The 26,499-nt window shown below is 43.8% G+C and overlaps 1 long non-coding RNA gene across 1 annotated transcript; it reads left to right on the forward strand.

Moving 5' to 3' along the window:
* The first annotated feature begins 15,629 nt into the window (after positions 1-15,629).
* Positions 15,630-26,038, forward strand: LOC148134592 (uncharacterized). Its single transcript, XR_015755816.1, has 3 exons — positions 15,630-15,825; positions 23,466-23,548; positions 25,947-26,038. It is a non-coding gene; the product is annotated as an uncharacterized LOC148134592 (long non-coding RNA).
* The last annotated feature ends 461 nt before the right edge of the window (positions 26,039-26,499 follow it).

Genomic DNA, 26,499 nt, shown 5'->3' on the forward strand with positions numbered 1-26,499 from the left:
TCCTCGGCCACATGTTTGTGTGGAGTTTGCATGTTCTGGTTTTCTCCCACAATCCCAAGATGTGCAGGTTCGGTAAATTGGCCATGCTAAGCTGCACGGTTTGTTCAGGGATGTGTTGGTTATGTGCATTAGTCGGGGGTAAATGTCCAGAAATCTGAGAGCAGAATGGTGCTGAGTGGATTATTCTTTGGAACGTCAATGTAGACTTGTTGGGCCAAATGGCCTGTTTCCACACAGTAGGGATTCCAAAAACTTAGAATTGTGTTTCGCTAAACAAAACTGACAATTTTTTTAAAAGTTGCATTTAACACTTACCTTTAACTGTCAATTGTCAACCTTGTAAAATATCTCAATGTTACTGAAATCAATGTTCAAATAAAACATTGCACATAAAGATCTTCATGATCATCTAATTACTGTTCAGTGGAATAATCATCGTAAATATCTTAAAGTTTCTGAGATTAATCACCACTATCACATAAGGATCTGGTTATCATTCCCTTCAATAAATGCAATCGTTGTCCTATGGTATTTCCGTTCAGTAGTTATACAATATACTGGTTGTTCAAAGCATGGTTATTCTTTAATAAGAATGTCCAAGCGTTCTATAGGCAAGAGATGTTGCTCGATCTGATTTGTTGCATGTTCTCGAAGAAGTTTTCACTACACATTTTGCAAAAAATGTGTTAATTTGATCTTGATCAACTGCTGATGTGAACATTTTCAGTTCGTGTTCATTAAACATATTTGGAGAAAGTGAGAAAAGCTGGAGCATTGAAAAAGAGCATGCACATCCGAAGAGCAGGAGTATCAACCTGTAGTTCATCATTAGAAAAGATTCCTGACGAAGGGCTTATGGCCAAAACGTCGATTCTTCTTCTCCTTGAATGCTGCCTGACCTGCTGTGCTTTTCTGGCACCTCGTTCTTTTGACATTAGAAATATTTGACACAATATTCAGAGATAATACTAAAAGTTACCTCTGTCAATTTAATTTACCGTGCTTTCTATTCACTGAAGTTTTCATGTTAATTGCTCTTTTTTTCTGCTTATATCTGATACAAATTTCAAAATATAGAACACTATAACATTCACATGAATTATAAATTAGAATTTTCGTCGAAAAAAAAACAATGGAAGGCGAGAGAGAATTCTTGAATAGCTTACACATTTGAATGCAAAAGCAATTCCTTCTAAAAAATGTTTCCACGTCTGTATCTTTTTCTCAATTCAATAATCCTGCCAGTAGTTTACAATTGTCAGTTGTTCTCTCTGATTGAGTATCTGATCAATGTCAATGTAACAGCTGAAACATTAACAATAGATTGATAACTGGTTGTTAAAGACCTTATTTGAAGCCAACAAATGTTTGGTATTTACTAGAATTCCACCAGAAAACATTCTTGAATCATAATATAAGAAGTGAGATATGTGAGAGATGTGCAAACCTTATTTTTAAATGGACAAACTCCAATATTTTCAAAGTATTTCAATCTTACGGTTAAAATGAACAGGTGAATGCAAAAATAAAAACAAGTTTCTGACAATTCATAAACTGAACAACAATACAAATTCACATTGACCAAAGGACTGAGTAATATTTAGATGAATTACAACATTTAGTTACAAAGTAGGTAATCAGCTGACTGACAAGTAATAGGTGGGAGCATTTGTTAGTTTACTGAAGAAGATATCAACTTTATTTCAAATTTATAGCACGAGAGAATAATGTTTAATGTGTTTCAATTTTTTGGACTTGCCCCTTTGCAACAAAAAAAAGATCAATCTCATTACTTAGACATCGTAAACTTTAATTCGACAACATTTTCAAACATTCTCCAGGAACTTATAAGCGACAGAATTAGATACAGGTATCCCCACTATCCGAAATTAGAGCGTTATTATGAAATTTTACATAAATTGAAAAGGCGTCGATCGAAGAAGCATTAATTTATATGGTAAACGCCTCCCCTGCTTTCGTAACAGTGAAAATCCTCTTCAGATTTCTTACAGTTAGAGAAAACAGAGACAGATATAGGAAATTTTAAAAGCAAAGTGGCGAAGACGAATTTTTCAACACATATTTCTTGGGGGAAGTTGTGTGGAGATGTCAGAGATAGTTTTTTTATAGATTGTGGTGACTGTGTGGAAAGCACTGCCAGTGGTGCTGGTAGATTCCGATCCATCAGGGACATCTAAGCGACCCTTGGATCGGCACATGGATGATAGTAAATGAAGGGCATGTTGGTTAGTTTGATCTTAGAGTAGGATAAAAGGTCTGAACAACATCGTGACCAAAGGACCTGTACTGTGCTGTACTGTTCTATATTCTATGGATTGAAATGAATAATTATTATATTTTAGCAACTGTTTGATTTTCAAAATTCTATTTTCAAACTTAGAGATAATGATAAATTTCATCTTGCTATTTGACTGTGCTATCCGCAAAAATGAACAGGAATTGTTGTAGGGAAAAGTAATTAGATTTTTCTAAATTTATAAGGCTGGGATTACACAGATCATTCAAATGAGCAAAAGTCATATTTTTAACAATGCGCGTTGCATCAGAAGTAAAGGATTCTTTTGTAGGTGTGTTGATTGGAAATAAAATGGATTTTTTATTACTGTATAGGCAATAGGGAAGATTGGATTAAATTCAGATATAAACTTCACTGTAGTTGTTCACAAGACTAAACTAAAGGATACTATAATTATTGACATGCAAATGCCTGAACAATTACTGTTAGAATCCTGCAAAAATGATATATTGTATCATTACTTAAACAGTCAATAAATTAAATTGTGAACCTCAGTATATTTGTTACCCATTTTGTATAATGGTAATGACTTGATAACTAATGCTAAAACCTAAACAGATAAATTGGTTCAATACATTGTCAGCATGTTGCACTGAAATTGATTGGATAGTTATTAATATCGGTAAACTGAGGGACAAAATATAATAGCTCGCTTGATAGAATTGAAGGAAAAAAATGACAGTTTGTTGAACAGAATTGTTTTTGTTTAAAAATGCAATTGATGCAAGAATAATATATTTTCCTCCATTGGTTTTTTGTAGAGACATGTCTTTTTTAAATTGTTATGATTCAAGGTTGAGATTCTTGTGTCAGAGTCTGCAAAGGGGAGAGTGAGTAGAATCAAATTCTAAAAAAGCAGAAAGGAAAGGAACTGGCGAGCAGATGAGCTCCAACTGTATTGTCGCACCCTGCTAGCATCTTATTGCGTGACCTGGAATGCAGACTAGTCAAGCAACAACCTGACAGTCATACGCACAGAATCATAACTTACAAGATTTTGAGTGGGAGCAGCGGCCGAGTTGAGGTGAACCCGGGAGACTACAGCTAAGGTAAGAGTTTTTTTCAAAATTACTTACCTGTAGTGGGCATCGGTGTTTTGTTTTCTCTCTCCTTCACAGAAAGAGCGGGAGCAGCAGAGGAAGTGACGGCAAGCAGAGGGGCAGCCGAGACCCGGAAGCAGTTAGTGTAAGCTTAGCTGGGTTAGTTTTTTCCCCCTTTAAAAGCGTGAAGGAGAGGAACCCGAGGCACTACACGGGTAGTGCCTCCCACCCGCCCTCCTCCTCTAACCTAATAATAACATCTGTTGTGGCAAGCAGGTAAGTGCTGAATTTTGCTTGTATTATTTAGACCCAGTTTTTTTTAAACAGTTAGCTTTAGAGGGATGGCAGTGAAGGCAGTGCAATGTTCCTCCTGCAACATGTATGAGGTGAGGGATGCCATCGACGTCCCTGCTGATTACACTTGCAGGAAGTGCACCCATCTCCAGCTCCTCCAAGACCGTGTTAGGGAACTGGAGCTGGAGTTGGATGAACTTCGGATCATTCGGGAGGCAGAGGGGGTCATAGATCAGAGTTATAGGGAAGTAGTAACTCCAAAGATGGCAGATAGATGGGTGACAGTGAGGGGGACTGGGAGGAATCAGCCAGTGCAGGGACCTCCTGCGGCCATTCCCTTCAAGAACAAGTATACCGTTTTGGATACTTGTGGGGGGCATGACTTACCAGGGGTAAGTAACGGGACACAGGTCTCTGGCACGGAGCCTGTCCCCGTTACTCAGAAGGGAAGGGTGAAGAAGAGCAGAGCAGTAGTAATTGGGGGCTCGATAGTTCGGGGCACAGATAGGCGGTTTTGTGGGAACGAGAGAGACTCACGTTTGGTATGTTGCCTCCCAGGTGCAAGGGTACGTGATGTCTCTGATCGTGTTTTCCGGGTCCTGGAGGGGGAGGGGGAGCAGCCCGAAGTCGTGGTCCATATTGGCACCAACGACGTAGGTAGGAGTGCTGAGGATGTTAGACAGGCTTTCAGGGAGCTAGGTTGGAAGCTCGGAGTTAGAACAAACAGAGTTGTTGTCTCTGGTTTGTTACCCGTGCCACGTGATAGAGATTCGAGGAATAGGGAGAGAGAACACTTAAATGCGTGGCTTCAGGGATGGTGCAGGAGGGAGGGGTTCCAGTTTTTGGATAACTGGTGTTCTTTCTGGGGACGGTGGGACTTCTATAAACAGGATGGTCTACACCTGAACCTGAGGGGAACCAGTCTCCTTGGGGGGGGGAAGGTTTGCTAGTGCACTTGGGGGGGGGGGGTTTAAACTAACTCTGCAGGGGCATGGAAACCCAGATTGTAGCTTCAGGGTGCAGGGCCTGGACTGTAGGGAGGTGAGGAACATGGCCTCAATTTCCAAGGAGGGTGCCTGTAAACAGGGAAGTGGCTTGAAGTGTGTATACTTCAATGCAAGAAGTATACGAAATAAGGTAGGTGAACTTGCAGCGTGGGTTGGTACCTGGGACTTCGATGTTGTGGTTATTACGGAGACATGGCTAGAACAGGGACAGGATTGGCTGTTGCAGGTTCTGGGATTTAAATGTTTTAGTATGGTCAGAGGTGGGGGTAAAAGAGGGGGAGGTGTGGCATTGCTTGTCAAAGATATTATTACAGCGGTGGAAAGGACGATGTATCAGGACTTGCCATCTGAGGTAGTTTGGGCTGAGGTTAGTAATAGGAAAGGTGAGGTCACCCTGTTAGGAGTCTTTTACAGGCCTCCTAATAGTCCTAGAATTTTGAAGAAAGGATTGGGAAGGTGATTCAGGAGATGAGTGACAGTAATAGGGTGGTTGTTATGGGGGACTTTAACTTTCCTGATATTGATTGGGAAAGCTATAGCTCAAGTTCGTTAGATGGGTCAGTGTTTGTTCAATGTGTGCAGGAGAGTTTCCTGACACAATATGTAGACAGGCCAACAAGAGGTGAGGCCATACTGGATTTGGTTCTGGGTAACGAACCAGGCCAGGTGTTAGAATTCGAGGTAGGTGAGCACTTTGGGGATAGTGACCATAATTCGGTGATTTTTACACTCGTGATGGAGAGGGATAAGTGTGTACTACAGGGCAAGAGTTATAGCTGGGGTAAGGGAAATTATGATGCGGTGAGGCATGACTTAGGATGTGTGGCTTGGAAAAGTAGACTCCAAGGCAAGAGTGTAAAGGATGTGTGGAACTTGTTCAAGGGGCAACAATTGAGTGTCCTTGATAATTATGTACCTGTCAGGCAGGAAGGAAAGGGTCGTGCGAGGGAGCCGTGGTTTAATAAGGAATTGGAATCCCTTGTTAAATGGAAGAGGGCGGCCTATCTCAAGATGAGACGTGAAGGTTCAATTGGGGCGATTGAGAGTTATAGGGTAGCCAGGAAGGACCTGAAGAGAGCTAAGAGCAGCAAGGAGGGGACATGAAAGGTCCTTAGTCGATAGGATTAGGGACAACCCTAAGGCTTTCTATAGGTATGTTAGGAATAAAAGAATGACTAGGGTAGGAATAGGTCCAGTCAAGGATAGTAGTGGGAAGTTGCGTGTGGAGGCGGAAGAGATTGGGGAGAGACTGAATGAATACTTTTCTTCAGTATTTACTCAGGAACAGGGCATTGTTGTCGATGAGAATACTGAGTCACAAATAAGTAGAATGGATGGCTTTGAGGTATGTAGAGAAGAGGTGTTGGAAATCCTGGAAAAGGTTAAAATAGATAAGTCCCCTGGGCCTGATGGCATTTATCCTAGGATTCTCTGGGAAGCAAGGGAGGAGATTGCAGAGCCATTGGCCTTGATTTTTATGTCCTCTTTGTCTACAGGAGTAGTGCCAGAAGACTGGAGGATAGCAAATGTGGTTCCCTTGTTCAAAAAGGGGAGTAGGAATAGCCCTAGTAACTATAGGCCGGTGAGTATCTTCTGTTGTGGGCAAAGTCTTAGAGAATTGTAAGGGATAGGATTTATGCACATCTGGATAGGAATAATATGATCAAGGATAGTCAGCATGGTTTTGTGAAGGGCAAGTCGTGCCTCAAAACCTTATTGAATTCTTTGAAAAGGTGACGAAGGAGGTTGATGAGGGAAAGCGGTAGATGTGGTATATATGGATTTTAGTAAGGCGTTTGATAAGGATCCCTATGGTAGGCTACTGCAGAAAATACGGAGATATGGCATTGAGGGTGAGTTGGAGGTTTGGATTAGGAATTGGCTGGATGGAAGAAGACAGAGGGTAGTAGTTGATGGCAAAGTTTCTTCATGGAGTGCCGTCACTAGCGGTGTTCCACAAGGATCTGTTTTGGGACCATTGCTGTTTGTCATTTTTTTATAAATGACCTGGAAGAGGGGTTAGAAGGTTGGGTGAGCAAGTTTGCGGATGATACGAAAGTCGGAGGACTTGTTGACAGTGAGGAAGGATGTGGCAGGTTACAGCAGGATATAGAGAAGCTGCAGAGCTGGGCAGAAAGGTGGCAGATGGAATTCAATGTAGCTAAGTGTGAGGTGATTCACTTTGGGAAGAATAACAAAAAGATGGGGTACTGGGCTAATGGTCGGATACTTGGTAGTGTGGATGAGCAGAGGGATCTTGGTGTCCATGTACACAGATCTCTGAAAGTTGCCACCCAGGTAAATAGTGCGGTGAGGAAGGCATATGGCGTACTGGCTTTTTATTGGTAGATGAATTGAGTTCCGGAGTCCTGAGGTCATGATGCAGTTGTATAAGACTCTGGTACGGCCGCATCTGGAATATTGTGTGCAGTTTTGGTCGCCATACTATAGGAAGGATGTGGAGGCATTGGAACGGGTGCAGAGGAGGTTTACCAGGATGTTGCCTGGAATGGAAGGAAAATCGTATGAGGAAAGACTGAGGCACTTGGGGCTGTTTTCACTAGAGAAAAGAAGGTTTAGGGGTGACTTGATTGAGGTGTACAAGATGATTAGGGGGTTAGATAGGGTAGACAGTATGAATCTTTTCCCGCGTATGGAGTCGGGTATTACAAGGGGGCATAGCTTTAAATTAAGGGGGGTAGATATAGGACTGATGTTAGGGGTAGGTTCTTCACTCAGCGAGTCGTAAGTTCATGGAATGCCCTGCCCGTAACAGTGGTGGACTCTCCCTCTTTATGGGCATTTAAGCGGGCATTGGATAGGTATATGGAGGATAGAGGGTTAGTGTAGTTTAGGTGGGCTTGGATCGGTGCAACATCGAGGGCCCAAGGGCCTGTACTGCGCTGTATTCCTCTATGTTCTATGTTCTAAAATCATGAGGGGGATAGATAGAGTTAATGGGAGTTGTCTTTTCCAAGGACGGGGGGGAAGGGGGGTTCAAGACAATGCACTACATTTTTAAATTTAGAGAGGGACATATAAAAATAAGACATGAGGTACATAGTTACACAGAGGGTGGGTCGTGTGTGAAATGCACTTCTCAAGGAAGGGATGAACATGGGGACAATTACAATGTTTAAAATACATTTGGATTATTACAGGAATAGGAAAGGTTGAAGGGATATGATCCAGGAACAGGCAGGGGGAACGAGATCCGTTTTAGAGTATGGTTAGCGTTAACCAAACAGTGCAGTACGACTCTGACTATGATTATGATGTTGTGTCATCAATTAAGAAAGGCTGCAAGAGAAAACCAGGGAACTACAGAAAGATGAGCCAGACATCAGGCTAGGTCAGTTGTTGGAGGTCATTCTGAGAGTTGGCCTTACATGCATTTGGAAAGATAAGGCCAGATTACGGAGGGCCAGCATAGCTTTGTGCATGGGAAAACATGTCTCTCAAACTTTACCGGAGTTTGCTCAAGATGTGACCAAAAAGGTAAACGAAGACAGATCAGCAGACGTTGTTTCTGGCTTCCACAAACCCATTTCAGTGTGTAGCATGATCCATCAGTTAGCAACGGTAGATAACAAAGGATCAGGGAGAGCTAGCCAACTGGATACAAAATGGGATGACAGTGGGAGACAGAGGGTGGTGGGAGAGGGTTGTTGTTCAGACTGGGGCCTCTGACCAGCAGTGTGCTGTAAGGATTGGTGCTGGGACACTGTTGTGTACCATTTACATTAACAATTTAAGTGAAAAGATAGTACTCCCTGTTAGTATGTTTGTAGATACCAAGATTAGTGGAAGAGTGGGCAGGGAATATAGTTATCGAAGGGGATGTTAATCAAGTGGGTCAGTGGGCCAAGGAACGAAACTTGGAGTTTAATTCAGGTGTTGGATTTAGTTCAGACAAACCAGGGAGGACTAATACAGTTAATGGTTGGGCCTTGGACAGTGTTGTAGAAAAGGGAGAGACCAAGGGGTGCAGTTACATTGTTCCTTGGACTGGTATCAGAGGGTGACAGGGTTTTGAAAGCAGCAATTAGCACACTTGTCTTCATTGGTCAGAGCATTGAGTACATGAGTTGGATATATTGGTAACATTGTCGTGAATATTTCCCCTGGGCAAAGGTGGCCACAGGGCGATGTTCTAAAGGTTTATGAAACCATGTAGGGTCTAAGTAAGGTGAATTGTCAAGGGTAGGTGAGTCCATAGCAGGAGGCATAAACGTGAGGTGTAAGAGCAAGGATTTAAAGAGGGAGCTGAGGGCAAAATTATCCAGAGGATGGTGCACAGACAGAACGGACTGCCAGAAGAAATGGTAAAAACCAAGTGCAATTACAACATGGAAAAGACACCTGGGCAGGTTCATGAAGAGGAGAAGATTTGAAGGGATTAAGCATGGGGTGTATCTGTACTATGCTCCCCCTCCAGTACTTTCTCTGTTATGTCTTGTTAGCTGATATTTGGATCACCCTTATAACTTTCTGCTCTGTGCACTGGAATGATCTTACCTGGCAGCAGGATTTATTGAAGACTCCCGACCTCCATGACTTTGACTTTATGGCTGACCAACTATCGTCCCAACCAGCAATTGGCAAGTGTATTGAGTCAGGAACTCCATGAGTGCCTGTAGAATACACAGAAATAGGTAGAATGTGAAATTAGACTATTGCTTTGAGGGTTACACAAAAAAATGGCACTGAGCCCCCAGAGCTCTGGAAAATCCCAGTCTCCATTCCTGACCTGTGCTGCCTGATCTCTCTGGAGTGGAGAATTATGTGGCTCATGATCTGGAGTAGCTTCAAGAGTGAGAGACGCTGACAGAGGCAGCAATTAGACCCACACAGTGAGGGATACCACATGGAGAGGTACTGAGTCACATCACCAGAGTGCCGGGTGAAACAATTGTGCAGAAAGAAAGGGTTTTGATTCATGTTCCACTGGGATATATAAACTATGAGCAGGCGAAGTGATGGCCTAGTGGCATTGTTCAGTGACAATTTATCCAGAAACTCAGCCAGTGTTCTCTGGACACAGGTTCAAATCCCAGCCATTGCAGATGATTGAATGTGAAGTAAATGCTTCACAAAGATGTAATTAAAAACCTGTAAGTCAGTATTAAACAATTGCTGATGTTAAGAAAAACCCATCGGGGGCATTCCTGTCTTTTGTGAAGTAATCTAAGATGGGACTGGGATATCACAGGTATTACAGAAACACAGCTGAGGGAGGGCCAGGACAGGCAGCTCAATGTTCCAGGGGACAGATGCTGCAGGAAGGACAGAAGGGGAGCTGAGAGAGGAGGAGAGTTGCTGGTTCTGACTGGGTGAACCATCCCAGCAGGACTGAGAGAGGATATTCCTGTGGGACCGCCCAGTGACGCTGTGTCCGTGGAATTAATCAATAACAATGGGTCTTCCCTTTCCTCTGATTGTTCTACAGACCCCGAGAGCCCCGCCCTCCTGCACCTTGACCTTCTCAAGATGGCGGCCCTGAGCGCTCCCTCTTCCTCAAACAAATGGCGGCCGTGACCCTGGGTCCCTTCCCTGATCAGAGACCGCCATCTCCTTACCCAGGACTGGAGGGTCTTTATCGAGTTATTTTTAACCTGTATCCAGGACTTGTGAAACCTCTCCGCTCCTTTCACCCACACACTGGCTCTGAGCGCCGCTCTCTGAAGCCGATCGCAGCTGCTGCAGGAGAAAGCAGCTCCATGTCTCTGTGTCCTGATCAATGTGGCACTGCGCATGCTCCATATGGAATCCAAACTGCGCGTGCGTCTGAGGGTATCGGTGAGTTTTTCGAGAATATTTTGGAGGTGGTGGAATTGTTGGCGGATGATTTGGGTATTTTGGTGGGGTGGAAGGTGAGCACCAGGGGCGTTCTAACCTTGTTACGGTTGGAGGGGTGGGGTCTGAGGGCAGGGGTGCGGGATGCTGGCGAGTTATGTTGGTGGGCATCTTTAACCACGTGGGAAGGGAAAATGCGATCTCTAAAGAAGGAGGCCACCTGGTGTGTTCTTTGGTGGAACCGATCCTCCTGGGAGCAGATACGGCGGAGGCGGAGGAATTGGGAATATGGGATGGCATTTTTGCAAGAGGTAGGGTGGGAAGATGTGTAATCCAGGTAGCTGTGGGAGTCGGTAGGTTTGGAAAAAAAGTCAGTGTCAAGTCGGTCGTCATTAATGGAGATAGAGAGGTCCAGGAAGGGATGGGAGGTGTCAGAAGGTCCAGGTAAAGTTAAGGTCAGGGTGGAATGTGTTTGTGAAGTTGATGAGTTGCTCAACATCTCGCGGGAGAATGAGGTGGCGCTGATGCAGTCATCAATGTAGCGGAGGAAGAGGTGGGGAGTGGTGCCGGTGTAATTACGGAAGATAAACTGCTCTACGTAGACAAAGACAGACATAGCTGGGGCTCATACATGTTCCAATGGCTACCCCTTCCGTCTGGAAGAAGTGGGAGGATTCGATGATTCGAAGGAGAAATTGTTAAGGGTGAGGACCAGTTCGGCCAAACGAATGAGTGTCGGTGGAAGGGTACTGTTGGGGACGTCGGGAGAGGAAACAACTGAGGGCTTGGAGGCCCTGGTCATGGCAGATGGAGGTGTAGAGGGATTGGATATCCATGGTGAAGATGAGGCATTGGGAGCCGGGTAAACAGACGTATTGGAGGAGGTGGAGGGCGTGGGTGGTGTCTCGAACGTATGTGGGGAGTTCCTGGACTAGGGACGATAGGACAGTGTTGAGATCAGTGGGGCAGGGGCATGCTGAGAGAATGGGTCAGCGAGAGTGGTCAGGCTTGTGGATCTTAGAAAGTAGTTAGAACCGGGCAGTGCGGGGTTCCCGGACTGAGGCTGGAAGCTGTGGGTGGGAGATCTCCTTGAGGTTATGAAGTTCTGTATGGTTTGGGAGATGAGGGTTTGGTGAGGGGGGTGGGGTCATGGTCGAGGGGCGGTAGGAAGAGGTGTCCTCGAGTTGGGGTTTGGCTTCAGTGGTGTAGAGGTCAGTGTGCCAGGGTATCACTGCACCCCCTTTGTCTGCTGGCTTTATGGTGAGGTTGGGATTGGAGGGCTGCACGTTGAGGGTGAAAGTTTGGATTGGGGGAGGGGGATAAACAGGTTGAGGCGGTTAATGTCCTGGCAGCAGTTGGAAATTAAGAGGTCGAGGGCATGTAATAGGCCAGCGCGGGGTGTCCAGGTGGATGCAGTGTGTTGAAGGTGGGCGAAGGAGTTTTCGGAAGGTGGGTGGGAGTCCTGATTGTGAAAGTAAGCTCGGAGGTGGAGGCAGCAGAAGGGTTCTACGTCATGGCGTGTATTAAATTCATTGATGCATAGACGGAGGTGGATGAAGGAGAGTCCTTTGCTGAGGATTGATTGTTCGTCCTCAGTGAGGGGAAGGTCTGGAGGGATGGTGGAAAAATTGGCAGGGCTGGGAGCTGGGATCTGGTGTGGGTGTGGAGCTGGGAGTGGGGGCGGAGCCTGTAACTGCAGTGGGGGGAATGGGGGTGGAGTCATGAGCAGGGTTCCTCCCCCATTCCCCCAACGCTGACGTCAACGTCCTTGGAAAAATACTTCCATTGTCTTCCTTTCTAATCCTCTGATCATCTTGTATGTCTCTGTCAAATCACCTCTAGACTTATTCTTGCCAATGAGAAGAGTTTAAAGTCTCTCAGTCTTTCTTCACAAGACCTTCTCTCCACACCAGGCAATGTTCTGGTAAATCTCCTCTGCACCATTTCCAATGTTTCCAGATCCTTCTGGAAATATGGGCACCAGAACTGAACACAATATTCCAAGTGTGGCTGCACCAGCGTTTTGTATAGTTGCAGTATGGTATTTCAACTTCGGAACTCAATCCCTCCATGAATGAAACATAACACACCGTTTGCCTTCTTAACAGCACTATCAACCTGGGTGGCAACTTTCAGGGATCTATGTACATGGACTCAAAGATCCCTCTGCCCACCACACTACCAAGAATCTTTCCATTGACCCAGAATTCCGTCATCCTGTTATTCTTCACAAAGAGCATCACCTCACATTTAGTTGCATTGGACACTATTTGCCACCTCTCAGCCCAATTCTGCAGTTTATCCAAGTCCCCTTGCAACCTGTAACATTCTTCCACACTGTCCACTACTACACTGACTTTAGTGTCGTCTGCAAATTTCCTAATCCATTCACCTATACCTGCAGTGGTCCCAAAAACAGATCCTGGTGGCACGTGACTAGTAACTGGACTCCAGGCTAAATATTTTCCATCAACCACCACTCGCTGCCTTCTTCAGAAAGCAAGTTTCTAATCCAAACTGCTAAATCACCCTCAATTCTATGCCTCTGCAATTTCTCCAACAGCCTACCATGTGAAACCTTGTTAAAAGCTTTACATTTGTCCATGAATACCACGTCAAATGCCCTACCCTCATCTACATGCTTGGTTACCTTATCAAAAAACTCAATGAGATTTGTGAGACATGACCTGCCCTTGACAACCAGCTCAGTCAGGGTAGCCTTGAGTTAATTAAGTGTATCCATGACAGTTTTATTGAAGAGTATGAAATGGAACTGACAATCTATCCAGCATCTGGCCCTGTGCAATGAGACAGGAATCAGTTAGGGATCCTCTTGAAAGAAATGATCATTGTATGGTTGAATTTAGAATATATGGAGAGTGTGAAGATAAAATCTAATACCTGGGTACACAGCGAACTACAATAGAATGAGGGAGAACCAGGATAAAGTAGACTAGAAACAAAGATTTTATGGGGGGGACAGTTGATGAGCAGTGGAAGATTTCCAAAGGCACTTTACAAAGTGCTCAGCAAGGGTATATTCCAGTGAAAAGGAAGGACTGTAAGAAAAGTCATACTCTGTGATGGGTATCTAAGGAAAGCGATCAAATTGAAAGAGAAGGCATACAAAGTGGCCAAAAACAGCCTGAAACTAGAACTGGGAAAACTTTAAAGGTCAACAGAAAGCCACAGAAGAGAGATAAAGAAACGTAAGATAGAACATGAGAAAAATAAACTAGCACAGACTATAAAGACAGACAGCAGAATTTTATATTGAATGAGAAAAGTGGCTAAAGTAAATGTTGGTCCTCTGGAAAATGAGAAGGAACATTTAATTATGGGATATCACAGTGGAGGAAACTAATATCTTGCCAATAATTAGCAAAGTGTCAAAGATAGGTGAGGATTTGGAAACTGTCATAATTACAGAACAGCTAGTGTTGGACTGTTGGAGGTAATTGAGCTCATGACACAAAAGTCTTCGGACCCTGATGGAATGCATCCCAGGGTACTAAAGGCGATGCCAGGAGAAATAGCAAATGCACTGGCAGTAATTTTGCAAAATTCACTGGACTCTGTGGCAGTTCCAGCAGATTGGAAAGCAGCAAAAGTGATGTAACGTTTTTTAAAAGGAGTTGGACAAAAGGGGGGGGGGAATTATACACAAGTTAGCTTATTCTCTGTAGTGGGAAAGATGCTTGGGTCTATTATCAAGGAAGAAATAGCAGGGAATCTTAATAGAAATTGTCCCATTGGACAGACAGTGCATGGGTTCATGTAGGGCAGGTCATGTTTCACAAATCTTTTGTAGTTCTATGAAGACATTTCGAGCAAGGTGGACAACGGGGACAGTGAATGCGGTGCACCTGGATTTCCAAAAGGCCTTCAACAAGGTGCTGTGCAAGAGGCTGTTGCATAATATAAAGGCGCATGGCGTTAGGAGTAGAGTGTTAGTTTGGATAGAAGATTGCTTCCTGTTAGTCAACCAAAGTGATAAATGAGTACTATTCTGGCTGGCAATCAGTGACTAATAGTGTGCTTCAGGGATCAGTGTTGGGATTGTGATTATTTAAAATTGATACAGATGATTTGGAGTTGGCGACCACATGTAGGGTATCAAAGTTTGCATATGACACTAAGATGAGTAGCAGAACAAAGTGTGTGGAGGACTGTCAAACTTTGCTGAGGAACATAAATACATTAAGTGAGTGGGCAATGGTCTGGCATTTGGAATAGAATGTTCATAAATGTAAAGTCCTACTGTTTGGTTGGAGTAACATTAAAAAAGAGATTATTATTTGGATTTTTAAAAGTTGCATCATTTGCTATGCAGGGGCACCTGAGTATCCTTCTGCATGAAGGTTGGTCACCAGGTCCAATCAACTCAGAAAGCAAATGGAATTTTGGCCTTCATTGCTGAAGGGATTGTGTTTAAAAGCAGAGGTTATGTTCCAGCTCTATGGGGTGCTGGTGAGGCCACACCTGGAGTACTGCATGCAGTTTCTGTCACGAGAGAGGGTGCAGAGGAGGTTGACTAGGTTGATTCCAGAGTCGAGGGGGTTGGCTTAACAGAGACTGAGTAGATTGGAATTACATACATTGGAAATCAGAACAATGGGAAACATATAAAATAATTAATGGAATGTCTAAAACAGAAGTAGAGAAAATGTTTCCACTGGCAGTTGAAGCCAGGACAAGAGACCATCACCTCAAGTTTAGAGGCAGCAAATTTAGGACTGAATTGAGAAGGGACTTCTTGACCTCTATGGAATTCATTGCCCAGGGAAGTATTTGATGCTAGTTCAGTAAACGTTTTTAAAGCTAAGATACTTTTTTTAAAGAAATAACTAATTAATTAAGGGATATGGTGAGAACGTTGGTAAATGGTTTGCGTCCACGAAATGATCAGCCATGATCTTAATGAATGGCACAGCAAGCTCAAAGGGCAGAAAGGCCTTCTCCTGTTCCTAGTTCTTTTGTTGTTATATTTTGAATTCCTCCCGCATTCTTGACTTTCAGGTGCTGGTGTTGGATTAGGATGGACAAAATTAAAATTCACAACACCAGGTTATAGTCCAACAGGTTTATTTGGAAGCCCTCGCTTTGCAGCTTCTGCATCAGGTGGTTGTGTGATTTTTAACTTTGTGTCTCACTCTTGTAACTGATAAACAGCAACAAAAGCCACGAAGCAGTGCGCATGCTCCAGGCAACAATGGGCCCCTGGTGGTTGATGTCAGCGGAAGACCAATGGAAACGCAGGGGCAGATCTGGAGGACCTGGCGGAGCATTTGGGGGACGGGACTAGACTACACCACGTGATCATCCGCACGGTGGGCGCGGATGTGCGGGACATGTGGATGGAGAGCTGTTGGTAAGGAAAGAAATAAACAGCAGGAGGTGGGAGGGAAATAGTGTTGGTAAGGGCTGAGAGGTTTTAAAAACATTTGGTGCACATCGGAAATTACAATTTGAAACTTACAGTCCCGTTTTTGCATTAAACTGGAAAATAACCTGATCCTGTGATCGCCGCCATCTTTATTCGGGCCAAAGATTCACTGGACACGTGCGCGGCCGCCAACATTGTCGGGGGCAAAGTTCACAGGTGTGTGTGTGCAGCCCTCCCTGGTACAGAGTCAGAGGGCCGGTTTTACCCAGAGCACATTCAAACCCAGAGAAACGGATGTTTTTTTTTCTGGATTTGTTTCTTCATCCATTTAAATGATTTGGATGTGAATAGAGCCGGTACGGTTCGTAAGTTTACAGATGACACGAAAATTGGAGATATTGTGGACAGTGATAAGATTGTCTCAGAATACAATGGGATAATGATCAGATGGGCCAATGGGCTGCGGAGTGGCAGATAGGGTTTAATTTAGATAAAAGTGAGGTGCTGCATTTTAGAAAAGCAAATCAGAGCAGGACTCACACTGAATTCTAAGGTCTTGGAGAGTCTTGCTGAACAAAGAGACCTTTGCTCATAGTTACTTGAAAGTAGAATCACATGTAGGTAGGATAGTGAAGAAATTGTTTGGGATTCTTCCCTTCGTTGGTCAGAGCATTGAGTAAACGAGCTGCACAGGACATTGGTTAGGCCACTTTTGGAATATTGTGTGCAATTCTGGTCTCCCTCTTATCAGAAAGAGGTACTGAGACATGGAACGTTAGAGAATTGAATTTTTTAAGGATGTTGCCAGGGTTGGAGGATTTGAGTTGCAGGGAGAGGCATAATAGGCTGGGGCCATTTTCCCTGCAGTGTCATAGGCTGAGGTGTGATGTTGAAGAGGTTTATAAAATCGTGAGGGGCATGGATAGCGTAAATAGACCCAGGGGTGGTGGAGCCCAGAACTAAAGGATATAGGTTTAGGGTGAGAGGGGAAAATTCAAAAGGAACCTGAAGAGCAACCAAAATTGTAAATTTAAAAGGCATTTGAATGGGAAGGGTTCAGAGGGATGTCGGTCAAGTGCTTTCAAATGGGAATAGTTTAGGGTAGAATATCTGGTTTGCGTAGATGGGTTGGACTGAAGAGTCTGTTTTTGTGCTAGACATCTCTGACTGTGGGATCATCAAAGTGAACACTGCTCTGATTCACCTCTGGGCTCCTTGATATCCACTTGTTCGTTATCTAGCTTCCTCAGTCTCACATGAGTGTATTTTTGCCATGTTTAGTATTTTACTATTACATTCTCAGACTTTTGTAAATGGATTGTCCACTGCTGCCCGACTCCTGAGCATATGCTGCTCCATTATCAGGTTATTTTTTCCACAATATCTTTGACAGTTAAGAATTCTTTTTTCCAATAGTGAGTGGATTTTTCTTCCATTTCTGACAGTCAAATTCTGCACCATTTTCATTCCCTATAATTCATATCGCACTCCCTGCAACACCATGAGTATTTCTCCTTCCACAGATACCAGTGATCATTGCCAAAGCCCTATTGCCTGTGGAGAGGGTGATGTTTGACTTACTTGCACTGCTGCAGTTGTATGGTGAAGGTGCTCCCACAACGTGGTTGGGTAAGAGACATTACAGATTATTCACTCAACGATAGTGAAAAGTAGAAGATATCTGTACAAATCAACATGTTTTTAATTTCACAAAAATATTGAGAACTTTTGACATAAGGCCACAGCTGGAGAATATTATGTCCAGTGACCAAAACCATTTGAAAATAAGCAATGTTTCAGGAATGCCTTAAAGGAAGAAAGCAGATCTTAGAGGATGGGAATTCCAGGCCATGTTGCCTTGGAATCTATAGAAACAGTCACACAGCTGAACCCAAAAATAAACACATCATTGGGAGTCTAAACTAAAATGAGTTATTGTGATATGAAAGGGTGTGTGGTGCAGGAAGATAGGAATGATTACAGCCAGGAATTAAGTCAAGGGTGTGAAAGTAAATTGTTGTTGCTTATAAATGGGAGCCTTTTGATGGATCAGCAAGTTCTGGTACAAGTGAGCACTTGGGCGGTAGAGTTTTCAATATTCTGGAGATCATAGGGAGGGTGATTGTGGGATGCTGGCCAGGAGTGTGTTTAGATAATGAAATCTCGAGTTAACAAAATGAATGAATGAGAGTTTCAGTAAATGGGCTGAGACTGGTGAGGTCAGGTGATATCACTGAAGTCGAAATAGTGGTCTTGGAGTGGGACTGGGCTGTCACCCTCACCTCACCTCTTGAATTCAGCTGGTGTCAGTTTTGAATCAAGTCTGTAACAAGATCAGGAGCTGAGTGGCCCTGGCAGAACCCAAACTAGTTCCCTAGATGCTGCCTGACCTGCTGTGCTGTTCCAGCAATAAAGTTTCAGCTTTGATCTCCAGCGTCTGCAGACCTCACTTTCTCCTCGAAGAACCCAAACTAGGTATCACAGAAGGTTATTGAAGAGCAGCTGCGTGACAGCACTGTTGATGACACCTTCCATCACTTCATTGCTGAGCGAGTGTTGACTGATGGAGGGAAATTGGCTGGGTTGACTCTGCCCTGCGTTTTTGTGTTGAACATCCCTCGGAAATGTTCCACAATGTCAGTGGGTGCCAGTGCTGGACTTGTCTTGGTGGGCAGCAAGTTCTGGAGCACAGCCATCAGTATTATCGCCACAATTTTGGTATGGCCGACAGCCTTTACACTGCTTCTCCATTTCTTGATCTGATTTGAAATAAGTTTTCAACCAATTCGATTCACATCTGATGTGAGGAATCAATGGAGAAGCCTCATCCACTTGGCACTCCAGGCTGAATATTTCTGAAAATGCTGTTGTCTTGTCTGTTGGATGGATGTTTGAGACCTCTCCATCAGTAAGGGTGGGGGATATCTGTGATGCTTCCTGCAGTGATATGTTTAATTGTCCATCACCATTCCTGACTAGGTGTGGCAGAACTGCAGAGTTCAATCTGATCCATTGATTGTTGGATCGTATCATTCTATTTAGTGTTGCTTGCACTGTTTGGCATGCAGGTTGGTTAGCTTCACCAGTTTGGCACCATATGTTTAGGTATCCCTGGTATTGCACCTGGCTTGCTCTGTGGAACTCTCCATTGAACTCCGGTTGATTCCCTGGCTTGAAGTTAATGGTTGAATGGGGAATAAAGCAGGCCATGAGATTTCAGATTGGGCTGGAGTATAGGTCTGCTGCTGTTGTGGCCCACAGTGAGACAGAAGTTGCAAGGTCAAGAGGGCTGATTCTGTTGTTGTATATTCCAGTGCAATGGTAGATGTAATGTGGTCCATTCAGTTTCATTCCTTAGTTGAGACTGTGCAGTGATTAATACAATGATTGATTTGATGGGCCACTGTTAGGAATGCAACTTTTTAAAAAAAGTTTTGTGATTTTCACATGAAAGAAGTGAAACTATCATGGTATTCAAACAGATGAAAGACTCAACAGACAATCAAGGTATTTTTTCAATGGATAATTTCAGTTACATCACACTAAATTTTTGCGATAAATTCTGTGCCTTAGAATTATGCCCTCCACAATCACCTGATGAAGGAACGGCGCTCCAAAAACTAGTGTGCTTCCAAATTATGCTAATGCACTATAATCTGGTGTTCTGTGATTCTTAACTGAGAATATTACAGCACTACTAACAGAACTGCATGTAAACAGGCTCAGTCCATTTAATCAATACATTCAGAAGGATTTCCTCCAAGTTTGATGACGCAATATTCGTCAAAACCTTCAACTTCAAACTGCAATGTTGTTATTAACAAAAACTTCAGGCTGCAACAAAGCTCCCCACCCCACTGCAATGTGGTAACCGGGCCCGGCCCAGGAACTAGAACTGGGACATTTGTGGACTGTGATCTCAAAGGAAGCGAGCAAACACAATTCTGACAGATTAGTCCTCAAAGATGAGTAGAAGGTTTGAGACAAGGCAGGTGGTATGCCATCTTGCACTTTTCTTAATTGCATTTCTTATTTACAGTCGTGTTTTGCAAAGTATAAAGAACCAGTTTGTTTTCCGTGGTTGGGGAGTTTTACCCTCGTTGATCACAGCTGCTGCCTCTCGCTCCCCAAGTCAAATCATAGGATCGATAACAAAACAATAAACTGTAGGTGCTGGAGATCTGAACCCCAGAAACAAAGTGCTGTAGAAACTCAGCAGTTCTGAGGGCATCGGTGAAGAGAAAAAATATTACATTTCAAGTTCACTGACTCTTCGTCTGAATGGACAAAAGGTCATGAGACTTTGAACTTACAATGTTTTACTCCCCTCAGCGATGCTGCTGGACCTGCGGTTCTCCAGCACTGAGCTTTTTATATTGAACTTTATTTACAAAACAAATTGGAAAAATACTGATCTCTAAAAGTGAAAGGTTCATTGCAAACATGAGCATAGCTTCCACACTTGACTTACAGAAGCACGCCTCAGTTTAAAAACAAGATTTAACTCAGTAACATTCCATCTCAAAATTAGCCAGTGATAAAGCTCATTCACCCAATGAGGCAAATCAGCACAACATCCTGCAGTGTTGCACACAGCCACCTTTACCAAAGAATGATCACATGTCACAAAATTGAAGGCCAAGAGCATGCCTCTTTAAAGCAGCTGAAGTCAAACTCACTTTTGGAAGGATTTATATTAAACCTGATTGAACATTTAAATCTCAGAACATAATCTTTGCTTTTTTAAACAAAGTGTGTGGGAAACACCCCATATCAGTTCGGCCTGATACATAGAGCCAAAGGTCAAGCAAACATCACACTTTCCATTCAGTTCTACAAAGGGCTGACATCACATTTCTTCAGGATTTAAAGTATTTTATAAATTGTTTGTAAAATCATTTGTCACGTCAAAGAACTGGACAATAAATGTCGTTGTATACAATAAGAGTGAATCCTATGACAGCAGATTTAGCTTTGGAGGGAAGTTTATGCACTTTCTAAATTCTGGGAGCCCTTTGGGAGACTGCTCCCAGATGGTGATAGTGAGCATATCCGGAATTTACTGTTTATATTTGGGAATCCTTGAGAGACAATCTGTGGTTACAATAGTACTTGGCTTGCGTTGGTGTACAGTAAGCAATTCATTAAGTTACTTATGTATTGTTGTTGACGACCTGAATGGTATTCAAATCTGCCAGGTTGCCTTCAATAGTGTGAATGCATCTATTGTAAATATTTGGAATATTCTAGAACTGCCCAGTGCTTAGCAAATTCAGGGGGGGACAAAACATCACATTGAGTAATTTGAAATTAAGAATCCAAGAGGACTTAACCACTGAAGTATTAAATTCAAATAGTTAAATGGAGTGATCGCATTTAAAATACCTGTAATCCACAGGAATTGATGGACTGACAGAATTGGGATCACATTCCTGGCTGGGGAGTGTGAAATGTGCTTTGATAAAGTCACTTGCATTTACCAACAAAAATTTGGCAAGCTCGGAAATTTAAGAAAAAATAAAAGCGTCATTGCTGCTCCAGTCGGGTCCCAAGCTCTGTGAAAAAAATAATAACGTTCAGGTTTATTGCATACACTCTGAAACACGTGTTTCTTCTACAGATCCTGCAAATTTCCCCAATGAGCATAGTCCATCCAAATGATGTTGCTCACTGTGGCCAACTCATTTCTTTCCGAGGCTCGATAGCCTGAAGAGTGACCAGAAGCAATTACTCCACAGATGTGGGAACATTACCGACGAGGATGTTTTCCTTCAGAATTGATTTACATATATTCAGTACCCAGAACAGATAAAATGCTTGTTACCTTTGGATTGTCCTGTGTTTTTGTGTTGAACATGCCTGGGCAATATTCCACATTGTCTGTAGATGCCAGTGCTGGAGCAGTACGTGACTTGGTGGGTGGCAAGTTCTGGAGCACAAGCTATCAGTATTATTGCCAGAATGTTGGCAGGACCCGTAGCCTTTGCACTACTTAACCATTTCTTGATGTGATTCAAACTGAATCGAACTGGTTTAAAACTCACATCTGTGATGTTAGAAACCACTGGAGAAGGCTGAGATGGATCATCCCACTTTGCACTTCTGGCTGCAGATTGCTGCAAATGTTGAAATCTTATCTGCTGCATGGGTGTGTGAGGCCCGTCCATCAGTAAGGGTGGGGATATCTGTATTGTTTCCTCTAGTGATTTGTTTAATTGTCCATCACAGTTCACAACTGGATGTGGCGGAACTGCAGAGATCCGATCTGTTCATTGGATGTAGGATCACTTAGCTCTGTTGCTTGCTGCTGATGCTGTTTGATATGCAGGTAGTTCTGTTTGATAGCTTCACCAGGTTAGCACTTCATTTTTAAGTCTGCCTGGTGCTGCTCATGGCATGCCCTCCTTTACTGCCCATTGTGATGGGTGAGTGCGGGATTTTCAAGCCCATGAGATTACAGATTGTGCTCGAGTACAGTTCTGCTGCTGTTGATGTCCCACAGTGCCTCAGAGATACCCAGTTTGAGATCCTAAATCTCTTCAAAGTCTGTCCCATTTAGAACGGTGATAGTGCTACTCAACATAATGGAGGTTTTTCTCAACTTAAGGCAAGCCTTTGTCTCCAAAAGAATGTGTGATGGTCGCTCGTACTGATACTGTCACGGCGAGATATTTCTGCAGCTGGTCAATTCATAACAATAAGATCAAGTATATTTTACACTCTTGTTGGTTCCCACACAACCCGCTGCAGACTCAGTTGAGTAGCTCTGTCCATCAGGAACTGGCCAGCTCAGTCAGTAATTCTGTTGCAGAGGTCGTCTTGATTATAGACATTGAAGTCCTGTACCCAGAGCACGTTTGACACCATTTTATTGCGTCAGTGCTTCCTCCAAATGTTGTTCAACATGAAGGAGAACTGATTCATCCTCCAAGGGAGGAGGGGATGTGGTAATCAGCAGGAACCATGAGACTTCCTGGTCTCCGGAGCCAATGCGGTATACTCCGAGGGCAAATCCTCCCTGTCTGTACACCACTGTGCCACCACCTCTCCCTGGTCTGTCCTGTGGTGGGGCAGGACATAGCCAGAGATTTCAGGAGAAAGTGAAGACTGCAGATGCTGGAGATCAGAGTCAAGAGTCTGGTGCTGGAAAAGCACAGCAGGTCAGGCTGATGAAGGGCTTAGGCTCGAAACGTCGATTCTCCTGCTCCTCGGATGCTGCCTGTCCTGTTGTGCTTTTCCAGCACCACACTCTCGATATCGAGGGATGGTGATGGTGGTGTCTCCTCATTGTTTGTAAGGGATGATTCCGTGAGTATGTGTATGTCAGGCTGTTCCTTTACTAGTCTGTGAGACAGCTCTCCACATTTTGGAACCAAAATCCATATGTTAGTGAGGAGGACGTTGCACCATCGAGAGGGCTGATTCTGTGGGTGTAATTTCTGGTGCCTTGCTAGGTGCCAACTGGTCCATCCAGTTTCTTTCCTGTGTTGAGACTTTGCAGTGATTAATACAGTGAGTAGCTGGCTGGGCCGCTGACAGGTTGGCAGGATTTTTTTCGCCATTGACAATGGTTTCATGGAAATCAGGAGATTCCTAATACGTTGTTTTTGTTTTCTTGAATTCAGATTCCACCATCTGCCAAGATGGGATTCGAACCAGGACTTCAGTCGTTTGTTTTAATATTCTGGATAAAAGCTAAATACATCAAGTGTGTTCACTCATTTTAAATATCACTAACCCTGGTTTTGTTTCTTTGTAAAACACTGTCCATCATCCTGTCTCCACCATCCTCCCCTCCAACAACGAGTGAGGAGCACATGGAGTTTCTCTGTCACTAAGACTGAGATAATCCGATCTGCTGCTTCTCTCCCTCCCACTAGCCCACTGAGTCAAACTGCCTCACATGGTTTTCCTGCTTTTTGTCCTAAACGTACATCTTTCTCCAGTCTCTTGTCAAGCCTTATCAGAGCTCACCTTGACCCTTTACCGTAATCTCGGTAAACTCACTTTCCAACTCTCTTTCCTCCGCTGCTGCCTCATTACCCCCCTCGCCAATTCATAGATATTTTCCTTGTTCTGTCTGTTGGTCTTTTCTGGTTATGTCCTTCTCTCCCATTCTGTGAAAACCTAATATTTGACCTCACCGTTGTTGGAAAATCCTGCTCCATCTCCACTCTCCCTTTCCTTTCTGAATTCCTTGCATTTGGTGTCCCTCGTGGATCTATCCTTGGCCCCTCTTGTATCTCACCTACATACTGCCAGGAGGTGACATTGTGCAAAAGTACCATGTTAGGTTTCACATGTACACTGACGATGCCCTGCTCTCCCTCCCCATCATCCCTCTCCATTACTCCACTGTTACTCAGTTATCAAACCGCTTATCACATTCCCACTACTCGATTAGCTGCAATTTCCTCCAATGAAACATTGTCACGGTTAAACCCATTGCCTCACCTTTACCTTTCTGCTGAGCCCCTCCTTCCCACTGGGAACTCTCTGAGGCAGAACGACACTCTTCACAATATTGCTGTTACATCTGACCCCAAGGTGACCTTCTGATCAGACATCCACACAATCACAACACCAGGAATTCCAATCTCTTAAACGTTGCTTTTCTCCACCTCACCCCAGCTCCATTGCCACTGAAACTCCTTACCCGCGTCTGTGTCGCCTTAAACTTGAATAAAAAAAAACAGAACCGTTGACTCCGTGACTCGCAATCTGGTTTCAGACTCCCCTCTCAGTATTTACCCTCAGACACATCCTCTCAGTATTTATACTGTCAAACCCCTTAAGAATCCCATCTGTCTCAATGGGATCACCGCTCTTTCTCCAAAATCTAGTGAGTAGAGTCCCAACTTTTTCAGCCTTTATTTAAAAGATAGTCCCTCCAAACCAGGGATCATTTCATTGAATCTTCCCTGAAATGCCTCCAATAAAGTGACACATTTCCTTATCTATAGGGTCTAAAACTGCTCTCATTGCTGCAGATATTGTGGTCACATCAGCACTTCCACACATTACTCTCAGGTATATACTCCAAACTCTAATACTAAAAACCTTTGAAACAAAACATTCCATTCCCCTTCCTGATTCCCTGTTGTAACTGTGTGGTAGCTTTCTGTGTTTCCTGAACAGTTATCCCTGGGCGGCACGGTGGCACAGTGGTTAGCACTGCTGCCTCACAGCGTCAGAGACCCGGGTTCGATTCCCGCCTCAGGCGACTGACTGTGTGGAATTTGCACGTTCTCCCCGTGTCTGCGTGGGTTTCCTCCAGGTGGTCCGGTTTCTCCCACAATCCAAAGATGTGCAGGTCAGGTGAATTGGCCACGCTAAATTGCCCGTAGTGTTAGGTAAGGGGTAACTGTAGGGGTGTGGGTGGGTTGCGCTTCGGCGGGGCGGTGTGGACTTGTTGGGCCGAAGCGCCTGTTTCCACACTGTACGTAATCTAATCTAATATTTGTGTTGCAGCTTTCTGCAGTTTCCACCATTTAAATAGTACTTTGTTCTTTTATTATCTCCTCCAAAATGAGCAACTTCCCATTTTCCCAAGTTACACCCGATCTGGCAACTTGTTACCCCTTCTCCTGTGCATCTCTCTCTTTTCATAATCCTCTAAGACCTTTACAGTTAAGCCTTTTCTAGGAGATATCCCCCCTTCCCATTCTTCCAAACAGGTATTGGGAGTACTGGCAGTGGGAAGCAGACAGAGTTGCTATCTTTTTTGGGATACGCTTTGGAGTGATTGGAGGATCTTCCTACCCATTGGTCAGGATGGAGACAACTTGCCCATCGTTAGGCATTAGCCTTTCACACCCACGTCTTATTGATGAGGCAGAGCGGCAGCACGGAATGAAAGAAAAGAAAGTAATTCTTGTTCCCCATATCTCACTGACGCTTGGATCATTTTCTCCAACGTGTCAAAGAACTGCTCTGTTCAGTCACGTGAGATCTCAAGTTGGAATCTCCCAGAAACCCACAGATTTCCCCCTGACTGCTGATGTCCTCAACGGTAATATGTACAGTAATCCTGGGCCAAGAGGAGGGGATGGTGTGAGTTTCTAACGTGAGCTGAGAGTGACAGCTTTTATAAACTTTTATTACAGGATATTATCGGTGGACATTCAGATGGTAATCTCAGTAAATATTCTGCTAAACTCTGATTGAAATACTCAGTATATCAAGACCTGGATATTCGCATTGTGTGTGTGAGTATTGTGTTCCAGATCAATCCCATTTGCTGCTTAAAAATTCTCCTTTGAATCATCGCATTCTCTCAAAAGGTCTCCCCAAACCTTCAATGTGTCATGTAATCCTTTTATGATGACGTGATGAGTGTAAGGTTTATTATTCGAATGTGTAACTTTTGTGTAAGAATGTCTCAGAGAGGGAGCAGAATATTATTAAAGGGGAGAATACCCATTTTGCGGGGACGCTGTTGTTTATTGGTATCAATGACATAGGAATAGAAGAGTTCACATTATTGGATCATTTGAATCTCTTGTGGGGTACAATTGACCTCCATCAGAAAGATGGTTTTGTACTGGGAATGGAAGGGAACAGTTGCTAGTGCTATTCCGGAGGCATTAAACCAGGGAAGGAATGTGGGTAAACCCAGAGAGAGAGTGAGGGAAGAGCTAAGTCTAACGATGGTACAGT

The sequence above is a fragment of the Chiloscyllium plagiosum genome, unplaced genomic scaffold (genome assembly GCF_037043375.1).
Source record: "Chiloscyllium plagiosum isolate Xiang-an unplaced genomic scaffold, Cpla_swu_hap1 HiC_scaffold_53Y, whole genome shotgun sequence".
Lineage (NCBI taxonomy): Eukaryota > Metazoa > Chordata > Chondrichthyes > Orectolobiformes > Hemiscylliidae > Chiloscyllium > Chiloscyllium plagiosum.